Source organism: Aegilops tauschii, chromosome 7 (assembly GCF_002575655.3).
Source record: "Aegilops tauschii subsp. strangulata cultivar AL8/78 chromosome 7, Aet v6.0, whole genome shotgun sequence".
In the NCBI taxonomy this organism is placed as follows: domain Eukaryota; kingdom Viridiplantae; phylum Streptophyta; class Magnoliopsida; order Poales; family Poaceae; genus Aegilops; species Aegilops tauschii.
The window spans coordinates 506,532,888-506,550,428 of record NC_053041.3 but is presented as its reverse complement, the minus strand read 5'-3'; the positions used below and the strand labels follow the sequence as shown (position 1 = coordinate 506,550,428).

The window sequence follows — 17,541 nt, the reverse complement described above, 5'->3', positions numbered from 1 at the left end:
CCATCGAACAAATCTTTGATGATATTCAAACCGGGAGAATTACTCGCTCTGAAACTCGTTTGGCTAACTTTGGTGAACATTACCCATTCATTTCTAGTATTGAACCTATGAAGGTTGAAGAAGCTCTTGATGATCCGGATTGGGTGAACGCCATGCATGAAGATCTACACAATTTCTAGAGAAATCAAGTGTGGACATTGGTAGAAAAGCCGGCCGACAACCAAAATGTCATTGGAACCAAGTGGGTGTTCCGGAATAAGCAAGATGAGGATGGACAAGTTGTACGCAACAAGGCCCATCTCGTCGCCCAAGGCCACACTCAAGTCAAAGGTTTGGACTATGGTGAGACATATGCCCCCGTTGCTAGACTTGAGTCCATACGCATCTTACTTGCCTATGCCAATCACCGTGATATCACTTTATACCAAATGGACATTAAAAGTGCTTTTCTAAATGGTGAAATTGAGGAAGAAGTCTATGTTAAACAACCTCCCGGCTTTGTTAATCCTAAGAAACCTACTCATGTTTACAAACTTCATAAAGCTCTTTATGGTCTTAAACAAGCTCCTAGAGCATGATATAAATGCTTGACCAAATTCCTTATTGAAAAAGGCTTTGAAATTGGAAAATGATTCTACACTTTTTTACTAAAAGGGTTAATGGTGAATTATTTGTGTGCCAAATTTATGTGGATGATATCATATTTGGTTCGACTAACCCTCATTTTAGTGAAAAGTTCGGGAGGCTAATGTCGGAGAAGTTTGAGATGTCTATGATGAGTCAACTCAAATTCTTTCTTGATTTGCAAATCAAGCAAACTAAGGATGGGTACCTTTGTTTCCCAAACCAAGTATACCAAGGACTTATTCAAGAAGTTCAACATGCAAGAAAGCAAAGGTATGAAAACACCCATGCCTACTAGTGGACATCTTGACTTGACTAAGGATGGAAAACTGGTTGACCAAAAGGTTTACCGCTCTATGATTGGCTCATTGTTGTATCTATGTGCCTCCCGTCCCGATATTATTCTAAGTGTGTGCATGTGTGCACGATATCAAGCGACCCCTAAAGAATGTCATCTTAAGACTGTGAAAAGGATAGTGAGATACTTAATTCTTACACCAAACTTTGGCATTTGGTATCCTAAGAGGTCTTCCTTTGATCTTGTTGACTACTCCGACTCAGACTATGCCAGTGACAAGGTTGATAGAAAGTCCACTTCGTGTACTTGTCAATTTCTTGGTAGATCTCTTGTATCTTGGTCCTCCAAGAAACAAAACTCGGTATCCTTATCCACCGCCGAAGCAGAATACATTGCCGCCGGATCATGTTGTGCTCAATTACTTTGGATGACCCAAACTCTTAAGGATTATGGAATATATGTGAAACATGTTCCATTGCTATGTGATAATGAGAGTGCTATTAATATTGCTCACAATCCCGTGCAACATTCTCGAACTAAGCATATTGAAGTTCGTCATCATTTCATTCGAGATCATGTTGCTAAAGGAGACATCAATCTTAAGCATGTTTGTACTGATAAGCAATTGGCGTATATTTTTACCAAACCACTTGATGAGAAAGTATTTTGCCATTTAAGAGGTGAATTGAATATCATTGATGCCTCAAACTTGGAGTAGAAACTCCATTTGGATACATGCAAGGCATGAGCCTTCTATGACTAATCCTTGATACTTCTCTTATGATGATGATCATATGTCTTGGATCTATACTTGTACCCTTGCATGTTATCTAACCCTTGTAGGTACTTGGATAATTCCAAATCTATGAGATTGCAAGCCACTCACATTTTGAGCAATCTCTACATCACCAAGTCCCTACTATATGGTTGTTGAATACAAGGAAGCATGAATCCACTCAACATATCCTTTGACAATTTCTATATATCAAACCTCATTTGATATCATGCTTCATGATTGTCATTTTGGACACACAAGTGCTCTTCCTTGCAAGACTAACCCATGTAGGAAGATGAACTCAAACTCCAAGTGGTGCTCCAAATTCCCGATGGACTACATCAACCTTAAGCATCCAACACAAGTTCGACTACATGATCAAGATCAACACCACCCAAGGTATGTTATTCCATCTTAGAGAAGCTTTACTCCAAGTCATGGGTCAAAGCAACTCAATGAGATGAGAATACATCAAAATTATTAAACAAAAAATGGTAACCCCATTTTGAGCTTAAATGATGAGTATGACCTACGATCAAGTGTTATCACTTGACTCCGCAGTCAATATACTCTAACATAGGTGACTTTGTCGCCGGCCCCTTCTAGATGAAGTTCTCTAGTGTTTCTTTGTTTTATGTTTTGCATATGCTCCTTGCTAGCTCGTTTCCCCTATCATTTTTCTTTTGTGTGTTTCTCTGTTTTTTCTGTCTCTAATTCATTGCAAATCTTTGTGAGATTCCAATTGCCAAGTGAGCTGAGTTAACAAATGTTTCCTCTACATGGAACTCGGCCTCACCGATTCACACCTATCGGCTAGACCAAACTACGTGGATTACTTGTAGAAAGTTCATCGGTACTACTGACACGGACTAACCCGGTCTGACCAATATGTATCTCCAATGACACTGCCAACTCGGTGTCACCGATGAAAACGGATCGGCGTTACCGATTTCACTGCTGAGAAAACTTTTTGCCCTTGCATATTTCATTTCTTCTCCAACTCCACTCAATGACTTATACTCTACTCGCATCTTAATTTACATGTTGCTTTGTAATGTGTCTCAAGGATCAAACCTATTTGACTCATGCTCCAGAGGTTCTCTTCTTGGAAATTGATGTCCGAGGGGGAGAAAGAGCAACATCAAAGCTTATCACATGGGAGAGAGAGTACATCCTAACTCTTCCAGATGCCAGTAAAACAAGAGGAGAGAAGTCACATGTATTTAAGAGGGGAAAGACATGTCAATATATTGTTTCATTGCTTTAGTTTTTCTTGCTCTGATTTTCTCTTACCCTACCTTCTCCCATTATCCAATATTAGATTCAAGGGGAGAAAGAGTCCATATCTAGGGAAGAAAATCTGCTGGAATTCATTGCATATCTTTAATCCTTGGGGACATGGATATATCCAAATGAAGTACTAAGTACTCACGCATTTCATGTCATCCCAGTCTTGGTACTCTTGTGGTTTCCTGAACTTGCTTTAATTAGAGTGTTCTTGTGTTATCTAACCTTGTTTTCTCAAGTTCACCTCTTCCAAAGCCAGCTCGAGACCACAAGGTAAGTATATGCATCACACTCATGTGCATGATGATCTCTTGTTGCTGCACATATTGTTTGCAAGAAGGATTCATGAACATGAAGGTACACTTATTTTATTTACATCATCTGCTCTGATGCATATAGCCAAGATACATGTAACTCATTGCTTGCTCTGACATGTTTATGCATTCACATGTTCTTATATTCCATCTTTACATGATTGCGTTCATATAGGGGGAGCCTATGCATGTTACATGTCCTTCCAAAGCTTTACTTGTTACTCTTCATATCTTTATCTAAAGCTTTGATGTATGTTGTCATCAATTACCAAAAAGGGGGAGATAGAAAGAACAAGTGCTCCCTGGGTGATTTTGGTAATTAATGTCAACATATCTCTCGTTGGACTAATACTTTCATCTAGTATATTTTAGATGAGTTCAACAATGGTGTGGCAGGGACAAGAGGATGTGGAACCCCTTCAAAATGCTAAGGACAAAGTTTGGGAAAAGCTCAAGACTCTTCATTTTCATTTTACTGATCCAAGATCACATTGAGTCCATAGGAAAGCCAATACTATTAAAAGGGGATGAGGTGTTTCTTAATGGTCTACTTGCTCAAAGTTCTTAGTGATATTGCTCCAAAACTCTCAACCACTTTCTCATTTCCACATTTGTCCAAAACCTAAAGTCAAACTTGGCCCCATCGATTTGATCTATCCGGCGCCACCGAGTTCATTTGACCTGGCCATTGCCAGAAATCCTAGACAATTCGGTTTCACCGATCGGGATCTCGGTCTCACCGAGATGGCCTTGCAAACTCTCCGTTGTCTGTTCTAATTATTTTGGTCTCACCGAAATGTGCAATCGGTCCCACCGAGTTTGCTTGACCAACTCTTTGTTTGCTCATTGCTGAAATCGGTCTCACCGAGATGAGGTTTTGCCCTAACCCTAGCACATCGGTCCCACCTAGTTGATCATATCGGTCCCACCGAGATTCCTAACGTTCACATTTTTAACTAAATCGGTCTCACCGAGTTCTTCTTTTCGGTCTGACCGAGTTGGGTCAAATGTGTGTAACGGTTGGATTTTGTGTGGAGGCTATATATACCCCTCCACCCCTTCTCCATTCAAAAGAGAGCCATCAGAACGTGCCTACACTTCCACTACTCATTTTCTGAGAGAGCACCACCAACTCATGTGTTGAGACCAAGACATTCCAATCCAACCACAATAATCTTGATCTCTAGCCTTCCCCAAGTTGCTTTCCACTCAAATCATCTTTCCACCATAGCCAAATCTGTGAGAGAGAGTTGAGTGTTGGCGAGACTATCATTTGAAGCACAAGAGCAAGGAGTTCATCATCATCACACCGTCTATTACCTTTTGGAGAGTGGTGCCTCCTAGATCGGTTAGGTGTCACTTGGGAGCCTCCAACAAGATTGTGGAGTTGAACCAAGGAGTTTGTAAGGGCAAGGAGATCGCCTACTTCATGAAGATCTACCCAAGTGAGGCAAGTCCTTCGTGGACGATGGCCATGGTGGGATAGACAAGGTTGCTTCTTCGTGGACCCTTCGTGGGTGGATCCCTCCGTGGACTCACACAACTGTTACCCTTCGTGGGTTGAAGTCTCCATCAATGTGGATGTACGATAGCACCACCTATCGGAACCACGCCAAAAATCTCCGTGTCTTCATTGCGTTTGCACACTCCAAACCCATCTCTTTACTTTCTTGTAATTAGCATGCTTTACTCTTTCCACTTCTTATACTCTTGCCATGCTTGCTTGAAATATATTGTGAATGCTTAAACTTGTGTGCTAAAACTCCACCTTAAATTGAAGAACTTAAAAACTGCTACTTTTGCTTGTTGAGGGTCTAATCACCCCCCCCCCCCCCTAGACACCTCTTCTCGATCCTTTTAGATGTCCCTCTTGTTCTCATGCTCATACATGTGGGGAAACAACCTCCATTATAAGGAGGTCCAACTCCCATTAAACTAGCAATGTGGGACTAAACTTTAGTAGTACCCCTTGCCTTTCATGAATGGGATAAGTGGGCCTCTAGGATTTATTAGGAATTTCTGAAATATCTATTGGGATGTCCCAAAATAGACTAAATTCCAGCAGAATCATCTACCGAAGATAGTTGTTATTTTGAAAGCAAGCGGGGAGGGAGCCAATCATATCAAGCAAAGACTGCAATTCGATTGTGATGCTTCTGGCCAGCACATTAATCTTCTGAAGTCTTCATTCCCTTTTTTTGGCAAGAGTTTCTCAAGTGCTACACAGGAAGAGATCAGTAGATCGGGTGATTTTGGAGTGTCAAATGGATATTTGACATAAAGATATTTGGAGTGTCACATGACTCAAAGATCGTGTTTGGAAAACCATTCAAGGAAGGATGTAGCACTCTTTGTTAGCCAGGGGAAAACATTTAGCTGCATAAGTGATACCTACTTATTGTAGGGCTTATTTGAAACTTATCCATGGAATCTTCTAGCATATACATTCGCTATTGAGGAATGCGAGTGGCAAGAACAACGATGACAACACTGAAGACAATGTAGGGGTCTAGGGTTTCAGGGCATGGAGATATTCAACTACTGTGCTAGCCCATATTGACAGAAAATATGCATCATAGGAGGCTCGTCCTCCCCAAATCTGGCAAGCCTTGTCTAAAGGGAAGGAGGTGCTCAAGCAGGGATTAATTTGAAGAAACCAAATATGTTGCATATGCCAGGATAATTGCATCCTAGAGACCATTGGCTAAGACTAGTGTGCCATGGTCGACAACTGAGTGCAATCAGATGTGAAGCCATAGAGCGTGTAACATCCCAAAAATGTAAATTTTCGAATGTTATATTAAATAAATATTTATATTTGTTTGTTTGATGGTATGCTTGATTGTTTGTTAGAAAGTGAGTGGAATTAAAAAAATCAAATGAGAGGGAATAAAAGGACTTTCCCAATTTTTCATTTTGAATCCCTATCTAATTTTAAGTTTGCATCTTATAAAAAATTCTCTAATAAAAAAATATATGAGAGGAGGAATATGACACTCCAAAAAAATCAGAGATAATGTTTGACAATTTATTTGGAACTCAAATTTCCTTTCATTTTGGAGTTATTGCAAAAAAAATAAAAAAAATTATTTTATTTCGTCATGAAAATATGTTCATGCTTTAGGAAATTTTATTCTGAGAATTTTGGTATATAATATGAATATATATATATATATATATATATTTTTATTCTGTCATTATTATTATTTTTCCTCGCCGTTTTTTTAAAAGAAGCCCGCGAGGCCGAGCGCACCGGCCCAGCCCAGGCTAGCGCTAGGGCGCACGCACGGGAGCAATTCCCACGAGCCGCCGCCACCCCTCCCTCTCGTTCCCTCTCTCTCACGTCATCTCTCCCTCATTTTTTTTTCTAGCGCCTGGACCCCACCCGTCATCTTCTCCCGTCGCATGAAACAGGAGGAGCCCAGCTCAAGCACGGCTGCGATGCCGCACGCGCAAACGGCGGAAACCCTATCTACGGCTTGCCCCCCTGCCCCAAGAACATGTCCTATAAATACCCAGCCACCTCCTCGCCCGACGCCCCCAAACGCCCCACGCCGAAACCACCTCTACCTCACGTGATCTTCGTTTGGATCTCGCCGGAGCCGAGACGGTTCACCGTAGATCCCGACGCCGGTGAGCAACCCCGAACCACCAAATCTTGTCCAACATACTTCCCTCGTCATTTTGCTTCTGCTTGACATCGTTTCTTCGTCCAGGGAGCACCGGAGCCTCGCCGTGGACCTCACCCGACATTGCCGGAGCATTGAGTTCATCTCGACGCTCCGCTCACCTCCGTCATCCCCGACCTCCACCTTCAACTAAAAATCGGACCCCCTCGGAGTCCTCCACCCTCTGGACATCGCCGCCTCCACCGCCGGCCGCCGGAGCAGTCACCCTCGCTGGCGCTCTTCTTCTCTACAAGGGCCGCCCTCTCTGTAAGCAACGAGAGCCTCCCTCCGTTTTTTTTCGAAACGTTAAGTGTAAATCATATTAGAACGGTATAATAGATTTTTTTTCATTAGAACGGTTTGTACTTCTGTTAAGTTACGGTTTAGTTTAGACCGGCCCGATCGGTTTTATTCTATAAAAAGCGCATGTGTACGTTTTGTTAGTTATCGCCCAAGCATTTGATAGCTACAGATCGCGCCCCGTAGGCCCAGTTACAGCCCACTAGGTAGCTAACGCACGATCTGTTTCTTTTTCGTTTCTGTTTTTAGTTTTAGATTCAGTTTTGTTTTTTTTATATCTTTCGATCTACAACTCCGATTTTGATGATTCTTTTTTCTGCGATTTCAAAAAAATCCCGTCTATCCAGAGAAACCAACGAAAATTAATTTTGAACTCTATAATTTTCGATTTCAAACAGATTTGTTACAAACACTAGATTGCTAATAACTTTTGTTTAAAAATAGCTTTTTGATTAATTCTTTTTGCTAGTGATCAGTTGATCTTTTGTCTAAACAGTAGGCTTTTGAAAATCAGTTTTTAGTTTATTTGAAATTAGGTTTCTAGCAAAACAGTACTGTTTTAGTTATAGTTTTGTTTTAGTCTTTCTTTATTGTTTTTATTAGTTTTAAATTATTTCTTTTTGTCACTTTTGAAAAAAATTAGTTTTGTTTCTTTTAGTCAACCAAAGAAAATTTTATTTTTATTTTAAAATTTATTTTATTTAGTTTTGTATGAAAACTTGTTTAGGTCATAGTTAGTGTTTCATAAAATGCTTTTTATTTGTTTCTTTTTGCAAATAAAATTTTATGAAAAATACTTTCTGTTGACTTAGTTGTTTAAAATTTTATTTTCTGTTAACTTTTTTTTAGTGTTTTAATTGCTGTTAAGTTTTTACTTACGGCAAAAACTATGTTAGGTGTTTGTAGTAAAGTTGTAGACTTTCCTTAGTAGTTTTCCTTGTGGTTTTACTTGAATTTTCTTTAGAGTTCATTTGAGTTTATTATTGCGTTTTCTTTGTTGACTTAGTTGTTATTTATGATTGCTAGAAATTGCTTGCTAGAATGATTGCTTATGTGAATGCAATGTTTGACTAGATTTTCTTCGGAGAGTGACGATTAGTTCTACCAAGTCATTATTCTGAGAGCGTTATTATCTTCATCCACATACCAAGCAAGTTCACTTTGACCATGTTTTTCATACCTATGTTTTATTTAGCACCCTTTCAACAATCCCTCCAGTAGTGGGTGTTACTGAATCTTGTAGTTGAGTAGAATGCATGAGGTAGGAACCCATCTCCCTGATTAAAGCCCGGGACGTTATATAGTTTTAATGCTACGCTATAGTAGATGGGGTTTGGTATGAGTGCACGAGAGTGGTGTGAAGGAGGACTCTACGTCAATGGCGACAACTTTATGATGGCATCGGCAAGGACTGCATCTTCAGGACTCCAAGACCTCAAGATTTCGAGACTCGAGACAAGAATTCAATACACATTACTGGGTGAAGGACGGTTGACGGGCACCCTGGAGAAACCAGTGGATGGCCGGGATGCATGGAGAAGCGCCATGACATCTTGCGGAAAGCTTCACCCAGACTCAAAGAGACGGAAGAATACTTCATGCCCGGAAGCTTACCTGTGCAACTGCAAGTCACTATGGGCTCTGGCTTGGTTGACCTTAGTGGTGACTCTGGCTGGGACGGTGCTAGCAGATGTAGAACTACGGTAGGATTGGATGAACACCGGACAGTGGTCAAAGGAACTCTTCGGAAGACCATGTTTCGATCGTCCTGTTCTCAAACATCATGAAGTGCGAGGATGAAAGGTGAGGGATCGAATCTTGCGGGTAAAGTGTACAAACCTCTGCAGAGGGTTAAAACCTAATCGATTAGCCGTGTCCCCGGTTATGGACAACTTGAGCCTCTGGACTTGGATCTATCTCGGAACTCTCAACACTGGACTGATAACATAATTGTGGGCAACTTATGATGATTTGGGCTATGAGACATCGGTTGGCGGAACCATGTCATGATAGTAAACTCCGTAGTATAGACTCCTGATATTTCTTTGATGTAGGGAAAATAAAACCAGCTTTTATGCAAAACAAAACTTAGACACCGAGCCACAAAGCCATATTGCATATAGTATAGTTTTATCATCTGTTTTCTCATGTTGTGATCTTGCCGGTACATTCAATGTACTGACCTACACGGCTGCAACGTATCATGTTGCAGGATTTTCTTCGACGAGTAAGAGTTACGATACAGGGTTACGGTCTACACTCAACTTGCTGATGGCGTTGATGGGACTCCACCCCCGTTTAATTGTTTCCGCTGAGTATTATGAGGTATATATCAGTTTTACGTTATTTATACATGTGATTGCACTTTGATATATACATTGATGTACTGTGTGTGCCAGCATACTGATCCAGGGATGGCACAGATACACAAAGGCTTGACCATCTGAGGTCGGGTCGCTACAGATATGGTATCAGAGCTGAAGCTACAACAGTTGAAGACTCCGAAGACTTGAAGAATCTGAAGAATTATTTGACCTTTAGAAGACCAAACCCCTGTTATATACTTACGTTCAATGCGACGATTTGTGAGTGTCGTTTGTTTCATGTTTTTTTTTCTGACAGCCACAAAATAAAACCCGTTTCTTCAAAACTATTGTTTGTATTGTGTGTATCTCCCTCCACTCTTTTCTCGTATCTCATCCCAAAACCTTTGGATCCAATAGATGGTGAATGAAGGACTAGTATTCTCTGGACCGATGACTCAACGGGAGGTAGAACTATGGATTCAGAATATGGAGGATCACTTTAGGAAAAAATTGATTTCAAGCAAGTATGGGGTTCAATACGCTCTTCGGTACTTTACAAAAAGTGCTGCAACCTGGTGGAAAATGCATCAAGCCATACAAGTATGCAACGGAGCAAGAACTTGGGAGGAATTCAAGAAGACTCTGTTAAGATCCCGTCTCATTCGAAAGCACTGGGCTAACCGATGAAGAAATCTTGTGCCTGCAAGATTTGCGGAGAAATAGGACACACCAATGAAGAACACAAGGATAGATGCCCTCATTGTGACGGAAATCACCCAGCTGAAGAATGCCTAACTGGGCAGGTTACTTGTTTCCTGTGTGAAGGAACTACGCACTACCCTGCTCAATGTCAGATTTACCCCAAGGTACAAGAAATTACCAAGCAGCGTAAGGAAGCCATGAAAGAAGCCCTCAGGGAAAGTTTAGAAGAACCCGTGATGGAGGAAGTTATTGAAGATCCTGATGGTGAAGGCCTAAACAGATTTTTCGCCCAAGCCTGCTACTCATGTGGAGAAGAAGGACATTTTTCAGAGTATTGCACGAAGGAAAGCCAAGAGTATCTCGGAGACTTCCCGACAGCAGAAGTGAACTTTGACCCTCAAGAAATAGAAGCTCTGATCATTACGGAGAAATCCAGGAAGAGAAAACGAAGGCATCCTCAGAACAACCCAATTTTTGCAGAGAAGGACCCGAGTCATATCACTTGTTACAGATGCAAGGATTTAGGTCATTATGCTAGCAAATGCCCAGCAAGGAAGCCAACAACCCAAGGAGCCAAGATAACCACTAGGAAGCCCCTGGATTTGTCTGAAGTCTTTTGTTTACGCTGCAAAGGAGTAGGAAATTTTCCCAAAGAATGTTCAGACCGAGGAAAGCTTGAGCAGAGTAGTTGAGATCTTGATATTGGAATAAAGCATGTAATGAATGTGGAATACACTTTTATTTTTGGGGGTGTTGAGTTGAGTTATGAAATGGAAATTGTAATAGCTCATGAAGCAATAAAAGTTGATGTGGTTGGAATCTCATGTGAAATGTTATGAGTTGTTGTTGATTGTGAGTGCCTCTCTCATTATCTCACCCAGACTTAAACCTTGAACCCATGGACAAGCTGATCCCAAACCTTTCCCCCCCCCCCAAAAAATCACATTTCACCCAAGGAAATACATACATTACCCTGAGTACCCCTTATATCTTATACCTGCACATGACAAGCCTTTGCAAGTCTTTTCTCAAGGGCCCGGAAACGATCATGACCCTGAGTAGTGATCAGGATTACCCAAAGATCCTGAAGGACATGATGAAGCATATTCATCTTAAGGAGATGTAGTCTACAAGGGTTATCCTTTCATGGAGAATGGAGTTGAGCTTTGGTACGTGGAGTTACACCTCCACCTTGTGAAGGGAGTTTGCCCAAAGACTATGGGTCAATACTTTTTCATTTCTCGAGTACCACGAGCAACATTCTTTGACTCTGTTCGTGAAGCTGCTTTGGAAGCCATACGTCAGATTGGAGAAATATTTGAAGCAAGACTCCGTCACACTCAGGAATACCTGAGAGAGGTACATGCAGAGATGATGGAGATGAAGCTGATGGCCACCATGATGAAGCAGAAGATCCATGATTTCAAGGATCACCTCGAACAATTCCAGTGGGATTGAAGCATCTTCAAGTAGGGCAAATGAATAAAGATGGAAGTAATACTTGACCATACCAAACTATGTGGATGGCAACATTTGTAATAAAGTACTTTTGGAATTTGAATTTTGAGTAGTGATTAAGGATGTAATACAAGATTTGATATGAAGAGAGTATGAATTATGGATGCACCAGTACAATTTATTTTTGTGGTAATACCATGTGAGGAGACCTGACCAATGGAAAGGAAAATGTATTCCACAGAGTGGAGTTTGGACAAAATGAGTTGGAGTTTTTTTTGTTATGATGGTTACCCCAAGAGTATGAAGGAATGAAGTACTATTGGATTTAAAGGAGATGTAATTTTGGAATATGGAACAATAGTAACTCCAAGGATGAGTTAAAGATATACAAGTATTGAAGTGGGCCATAACCCACAGGACCCAGGATTTAAAAGGAACAAGCACAACCTTGTTGTAGGAAGAAATTATGGAAGAAGTTGTGATTTCATCAGCGGACGTTCCATAGGAGGTGACGTAAACTCGAGAGTTGTGAAGAAACGATAGAGGTTTTGTTTGGCTTGCAGGGCATACGGATTTACCCGAACGCAGATCGTGGAGAAGAGAAGTTCTGCAATGCTTGTGAGTATGCCCAAGTGTTAGAATACGTGATTCGATGTCTGCATATGTAGTAATGGTTCAAGTACGGGATGGATTGGCCCCCATACCGGAAACTCCTATCATGAACTATCATATGTTGATGGAGAATCAGAGAACCATGAAAACCTTAGAAGAGTGTCGGCGCGATAAGCCATAAAACCATAGAGTGGTAGGACGATGGAACCCTTTACAGGCAACCGTTGCCTATTGTAGGATATACGGTGAGATTCAACCCCGACCATTTTCCTGCAGGAGAAACCAGAAATTGTTCACCACCAAGAGAATTCGGATAGTTGTTTAGTTTTGGCGACAGACCCGTCAGCTATGAAGACCGAGTCTCGGAAGAACTTTATCCTGACGACATGACTCAATATTTTGAGGAAAACGGTATGCCTATACCGAAAGAGTATCAGTAAAGGATTCATACCGAAGATATGAGAAGACCCACACCGTCAACCCTAAGGATGGTGTACATGAGTTTTATTGGATTCACAGCCTTGCTTTTAAGTGTGGTAGCACCCCAGACCTCTCCGGACAATGGATTTGCTGGAAGACCCCCAAACCCTAACCTTTTCTTGCTAGCCTCTTCGAATCTCGAGGACGAGATTCATTTTAAGTGTGGTAGGTTTGTAACATCCCAAAATTCTAAATTTTCGAATGTTATATTAAATAAATATTTATATTTGTTTGTTTGATGGTATGCTTGATTGTTTGTTAGAAAGTGAGTGGAATTAAAAAAAATCAAATGAGAGGGAATAAAAGGACTTTCCCAATTTTTCATTTTGAATCCCTATCTAATTTTAAGTTTGCATCTTATAAAAAATTCTCTGATAAAAAAATATATGAGAGGAGGAATATGACACTCCAAAAAAATCAGAGATAATGTTTGACAATTTATTTGAAACTCAAATTTCCTTTCATTTTGGAGTTATTGCAAAAAAACAATAAAAAAATATTTTATTTCGTCATGAAAATATGTTCATGATTTAGGAAATTTTATTCTGAGAATTTTGGTATATAATATGCATATATATATATTTTTATTCTGTCATTATTTTTTTCCTTGCCGTTTTTTTAAAGAAGCCCGCGAGGCCGAGTGCACCAGCCTAGCCCAGGCTAGCGCTAGGGCGCACGCACGGGAGCAATTCCCACGAGCCGCCGCCACCCCTCCCTCTCGTTCCCTCTCTCTCACGTCATCTCTCCCTCATTTTTTTCCTAGCACCTGGACCCCACCCGTCATCTTCTCTCGTCGCATGAAACAGGAGGAGCCCAGCTCAAGCACGGCTGCGATGCCGCACGCGCAAACGGCGGAAACCCTATCTATGGCTTGCCCCCCTGCCCCAAGAACATGTCCTATAAATACCCAGCCACCTCCTCGCCCGACGCCCCAAACGCCCCACGCTGAAACCACCTCTACCTCACGTGATCTTCGTTTGGATCTCGCCGGAGCCGAGACGGTTCACCGTATATCCCGACGCCGGTGAGCAACCCCGAACCACCAAATCTTGTCCAACATACTTCTCTCGTCATTGTGCTTATGCTTGACATCGTTTCGTCGTCCAGGGAGCACCGGAGCCTCGCCGTGGACCTCACCCGACATTGCCGGAGCATTGAGTTCATCTCGACGCTCCGCTCACCTCCGTCATCCCCGACCTCCACCTTCAACTAAAAATCGGACCCCCTCGGAGTCCTCCACCCGCTGGACATCGCCGCCTCCACCGCCCGCCGCCGGAGCAGTCACCCTCGCTGGCGCTCTTCTTCTCTACAAGGGCCGCCCTCTCTGTAAGCAACGAGAGCCTCCCTCCGTATTTTTTTCGAAACGTTAAGTGTAAATCATATTAGATCGGTTTAGTAGATTTTTTTTCTTCATTAGAACGGTTTTTACTTCTGTTAAGTTACGGTTTAGTTTAGACCGGCCCGATCGGTTTTATTCTATAAAGCGCATGTGTACGTTTTGTTAGTTATCGCCCAAGCATTTGATAGCTACAGATCGCGCCCCGTAGGCCGAGTTACAGCCCACTAGGTAGCTAACGCACGATCTTTCGTTTCTGTTTTTAGTTTTAGATTCAGTTTTGTTTTTTTTATATCTTTCGATCTACAACTCCAATTTTGATGATTCTTTTTTCTGCGATTTCACAAAAATCCCGTCTATCCAGAGAAACCAACGAAAATTATTTTTGAACTTTTTAATTTTCGATTTCAAACAGATTTGTTACAAACACTAGATTGCTAATAACTTTTGTTTAAAAATAGCTTTTTGATTAATTCTTTTTGCTAGTGATCAGTTGATCTTTTGTCTAAACAGTAGGCTTTTGAAAATCAGTTTTTAGTTTATTTTAAATTAGGTTTCTAGCAAAACAGTACTGTTTTAGTTATAGTTTTGTTTTAGTCTTTCTTTATTGTTTTTATTAGTTTTAAATTATTTCTTTTTGTCACTTTTGAAAAAAAATTAGTTTTGTTTCTTTTAGTCAACCAAAGAAAATTTTGTTTTTATTTTAAAATTTATTTTATTTAGTTTTGTATGAAAACTTGTTTAGGTCATAGTTAGTGTTTGATAAAATGCTTTTTATTTGTTTCTTTTTGCAAATAAAATTTTATGAAAAATACTTTCTGTTGACTTAGTTGTTTTACATTTTATTTTCTGTTAACTTTTTTTTGTTTAGTGCTTTAATTGCTGTTAAGTTTTTACTTACGGCAAAAACTATGTTAGGTGTTTGTAGTAAAGTCGTAGACTTTCCTTAGTAGTTTTCCTTGTGGTTTTACTTGAATTTTCTTTGGAGTTCATTTGAGTTTATTATTGCGTTTTCTTTGTTGACTTAGTTGTTATTTATGATTGCTAGAAATTGCTTGCTAGAATGATTGCTTATGTGAAGGCAATGTTTGACTAGATTTTCTTCGGAGAGTGACGATTAGTTCTACCAAGTCATTATTTTGAGAGCGTTATTATCTTCATCCACATACCAGGCAAGTTCACTTTGACCATGTTTTTCATACCTATGTTTTATTTGCATGTAGTAGCACCCTTTCAACAATCCCTCCAGTAGTGTTATTGAATCTTGTAGTTGAGTAGAATGCATGAGGTAGGAACCCATCTCCCTGATTACCAAGCCCGGGACGTTATATAGTTTTAATGCTACGCTATAGTAGAGGGTTTGGTATGAGTGCACGAGTGGTGTGAAGGAGGACTCTACGTCAATGGCGACAACTTCATGATGGCATCGGCAAGGACTGCATCTTCAGGACTCCAAGACCTCAAGATTTCGAGACTCGAGACAAGAATTCAATACACACTACTGGGTGAAGGACGGTTGACGGGCACCCTGGAGAAACCAGTGGATGGCCGGGATGCATGGAGAAGCGCCATGACATCTTGCGGAAAGCTTCACCCAGACTCAAAGATACGGAAGAATACTTCATGCCCGGAAGCTTACCTGTGCAACCACAAGTCACTATGGGCTCTGGCTTGGTTGACCTTAGTGGTGACTCTGGCTGGGACGGTGCTAGCAGATGTAGAACTACGGTAGGATTGGATGAGCACCGGACAGTGGTCAGAGGAACTCTTCGGAAGACCATGTTTCGATCGTCCTGTTCTCAAATATCATGAAGTGCGAGGATGAAAGGGGAGGGATCGAATCTTGCGGGTAAAGTGTACAAACCTCTGCAGAGGGTTAAAACCTAATCTATTAGCCATGTCCCCGGTTATGGACAACTTGAGCCTCTGGACTTGAATCTATCTCGGAACTCTCAACACCGGACTGATAACATAATTGTGGGCAACTTATGATGATTTGGGCTATGAGACATCGGTTGGCGGAACCATGTCATGATAGTAAACTCCGTAGTATAGACTCCTGATATTTCTTTGATGTAGGGAAAATAAAACCAGCTTTTATGCAAAACAAAACTTAGACACCGAGCCACAAAGCCATATTGCATATAGTATAGTTTTATCATATGTTTTCTCATGTTGTGATCTTGCCGGTACATTCAATGTACTGACCTACACGGCTGCAACATATCATGTTGCAGGATTTTCTTCGACGAGTAAGAGTTACAATACAGGGTTACGGTCTACACTCAACTTGCCGATGGCGTTGATGGGACTCCACCCCCGTTTAATTGTTTCCGCTGAGTATTATGAGGTATATATCAGTTTTACGTTATTTATACATGTGATTGCACTTTGATATATACATTGATGTACCGTGTGTGCTAGCATACTGATCCAGGGATGGCACAGATACACAGATGCTTGACCATCTTAGGTCGGGTCGCTACAGAGCGCATGCAATAAATTACCTTTTTCTGTAGATGGAGAAGACCACGTGTGCATTGGTAGGGCTAAGTGACAACCTGAAATGGCGGGGCAGGATGACACCCTGTCTTCTTGCAAGTTTGTGGTGGGGGAGGAGACGTCAGGCTATGAAAAAAAACTTATGAAGATAGGGTTGTCTTATATTTTATGTTAATTATATTAATACAAAGTTCATAGGCAGATTTTATGCTCGAGTGGAGCGAAGTCCGAAGTGCATGTGGAGGCGAAGCCAGATGGTTTTTTTTGAACGTCAAGACTTTATTCCTCAAATAATGGCAAGATCATTTACATAATGGTGAAGAACAAAGTCAGGGACGGAGACGAAGCCAGATGGTTGTTACTTTTTCATCATTCTTGAGTGCATGTGGGACAAAGTTTGGCATGTGGGACAAAGTTTGTCATCATCATTACAGTGCATCGCCATCCTTCTTTTCCTAGAACCATGAGCAGGACACACAAAAGATAGAAAAGATCCCAACACACAATGTCTCAATAGTGGTGTGGCCAAACGATTAGCAAAAAGGAAGGAGGAAGACAAAGAGTTGTCTACTTGAAAGTTGAAGATATAGAGAGGGACACTGGCGGAGCTTCAGCAAGGCTGAATGGGCCATGAAGTTTTATACAATATACACCTACTCTTGGACCTTAAAACAGCAACCCATAAGCTATGTTCTTCTTGTTGGCCCGCCCATGTTTGGGCTGCAAGCTCCGCCACTAGAGAGGGACACTTGGTTTGGTCGAAGGCAACAAAAATGACTAACATGAGAAGGATGCCGCCTTTTCTGGCAATGTGGTTCGAAACTACAAACATTATTTTCTTTTACAAAATAAATAGTTTTTGGATCAATCTAATTTCAC

At 41.0% G+C, this 17,541-nt stretch overlaps 1 long non-coding RNA gene across 1 annotated transcript; it reads left to right on the top strand.

Moving 5' to 3' along the window:
* The first annotated feature begins 6,718 nt into the window (after positions 1-6,718).
* Positions 6,719-11,308, top strand: LOC141026371 (uncharacterized). The gene is made up of 3 exons (XR_012188354.1): positions 6,719-6,931; positions 7,015-7,233; positions 9,479-11,308. It is a non-coding gene; the product is annotated as an uncharacterized lncRNA (long non-coding RNA).
* Positions 11,309-17,541: the final 6,233 nt, after the last annotated feature.